The sequence below is a fragment of the Tupaia chinensis genome, unplaced genomic scaffold, assembly GCF_000334495.1.
Source record: "Tupaia chinensis unplaced genomic scaffold, TupChi_1.0 Scaffold000445_1, whole genome shotgun sequence".
NCBI classification, from domain to species: Eukaryota; Metazoa; Chordata; class Mammalia; order Scandentia; family Tupaiidae; genus Tupaia; species Tupaia belangeri.
This window is the reverse complement of record NW_006159950.1, coordinates 112,355-114,427: the sequence shown is the minus strand read 5'-3', so window position 1 is coordinate 114,427 and position 2,073 is coordinate 112,355. Positions and strand designations below refer to the sequence as shown.

Here is a 2,073-nt window from a genome sequence, read left to right as displayed (position 1 = left end):
AGGGAGGGAGGCTGTCCGGGCGTTACTTCACTGCATTCTGGGGAGGTGGGGGCTGGGTAAGGACCCCACTTTGCAGATGGAGAAGTGGAGGCCAGAGGGGGCAACGTCACTACGTCACTCTGTTCGCAGGTGCCTGCCCTGCACAGGACGGGGGACGCCCAGGTCATCGCGACCACCCATCCCTGGTGGGACAAGGGCTGCAAAGCAGCGAGGACGGTCCGAAGGACAGGGAGGAAAGCTGCCTGGGGACAAGACGGGAAGGGACACTCCTTCATCCCCTTAGTGGGACCAATTTGCAGTCTCCCAACCAGCCCCTTCCCCATGACCTGACTGCTGCTAATAGCTAAGGACGCCCGCCTACTGTCCCGAGTTAGAGAAGAGGATGGGCCAGGTGACAGCCTGAAGCCATGAAGCCACCACTTCCCAAAGGTCCCCGCTTGGCCGGGCTGCATGACACTGCAGACACTCAGCCTTGCCCTGTGAGTCGGACGCACAGACCCAGGGGACAGCCGGGAACCCGCATTTTTATCCAACTTCCAGTGGACACACACTCCTGTCACCTGGCCCGCTCCTGTATTACAGCTGGGGACGGAGCCTGAGCAGAGAGGAGACCACAAGGGCCTCTGCGTCTGGGGGCAGCCCGTCCACTGCCCTGTGCTGCCCACAGGTACTGGGCCCACAGCCCCTCCCTTCCAGTTCACACGGGGTACACAGGGCAGTGAATGGGCTCTCCCAGCACTCCTGGCCAGACTTCCTCTGTGCCCCAACGAAGCACTGGGCCTGTGGGTGCCACCCTCACCAAGGAGGGGAGCCCAGCCACGGGAACCGCCAGACCACCCCATGCCCTCCTGAGGTCCCCGCAGGAGCCGCTGTCCCTCCGTCCCTGCTCTGGAGACCTCCCACTTGGGACCAGAGGGTGTGACCTTGGCAGAAGAGAAGACCCTCCCTGTGGCTGCATTGCTCACTGCCCCCACGCGGCCACCCCACCAGGGGCACACCATTCTCCTGGCGCCCTCGAGGGTGCCACCTTGCCAGGGCTGTGGACAGCCCAGGAGGGCCCTCTGCCCTGACTGCCTGGCTGGAATCTGAGCTTGCACCCGGGGTGGCTGCCGACCCGCTGCATAGTGAGCAAATGGCCCTGACCCAACCCAGCGAGGGGTGGGCCGCTGCCTCACCCTTTCCTCCGGTGTCCCCCACTTCTGTCCTGCGGTCTGAGGCCCAGGGACAGGCTAGGTGAGAACACTGCACCCCAGGCCTCCGCCCGAGCTCTTCCCACCTCCGCCCTGCCCTCTGCGACCCCTATACTTCAGACCCACCCCAGCAGACCCAACCTTCCCACCCTGTTCTGGCCCGAAATCAGCGAGGCAGCAATGTGCCTCCTTGTCACTAACGGGCACGGGGAAGCGACCGCGGAGAGGGCACCACCCTGGGGGGCAGTGCTCGCCTGGACGGGGGCCAGGCCTAGGGCACTTCCTGATCAAACTGCTCCCAAGCACCTCAGCTGGGACTTGACGTTCTCCCCACTCCTCACCTCCTGCCGCCCTGCACACGCACCACCCTCCCTCTCCACTAGGTGTCCCTGTGGAGCCGCTGACGCCCTGAGGGGAGCGGGCCTTCCCGCCCCAGCCCCCAGAACTACCAACCCCCAGGCGGTGCCCCCACCCACCACAGAGGTCCCTTGTGCAGCCCAGCCTACCCCTCCTGCCTTGGGGCACCTGGCCAGCAGGTCTGCCCCAGAGTACCCCGCCAGCCCCGGCCCTGGGTGCCAGGTGCGAGGGCGTCACCACCAGCTCTAGCTGGAGGAGGGTCACCCTGCAGGGCCCTGGGCCCTCCCTTCCTCCCTCCGAGGTCACTCAGGGACTGCTTCCCGCCCTGTGCCACCCCAGCCCTGCTGCCCTTGGCCCTTCCAGAAGCTTGGGTCTGGGCGTCTTCCCTGCCTTCCCTTCTGCCTCCGGAGGCCTCCCCTCCCCCTGCCCCCCCAGGCCTGCTGGGCTCCCCACCTCCTTCCCTCCCCAGGGCCTGGGCCCGCCCCTTCCCGCCTCAGTCTGCTGACCACCTACTCCTGGAAAGGAA

General features: G+C 66.2%; 1 protein-coding gene across 1 annotated transcript in view; it reads right to left on the bottom strand.

The window, feature by feature from the left end:
- The window catches only part of AHDC1 (AT-hook DNA binding motif containing 1), a 9,801-nt gene that overhangs the window by 6,529 nt on the left and 1,199 nt on the right, over positions 1–2,073 (bottom strand).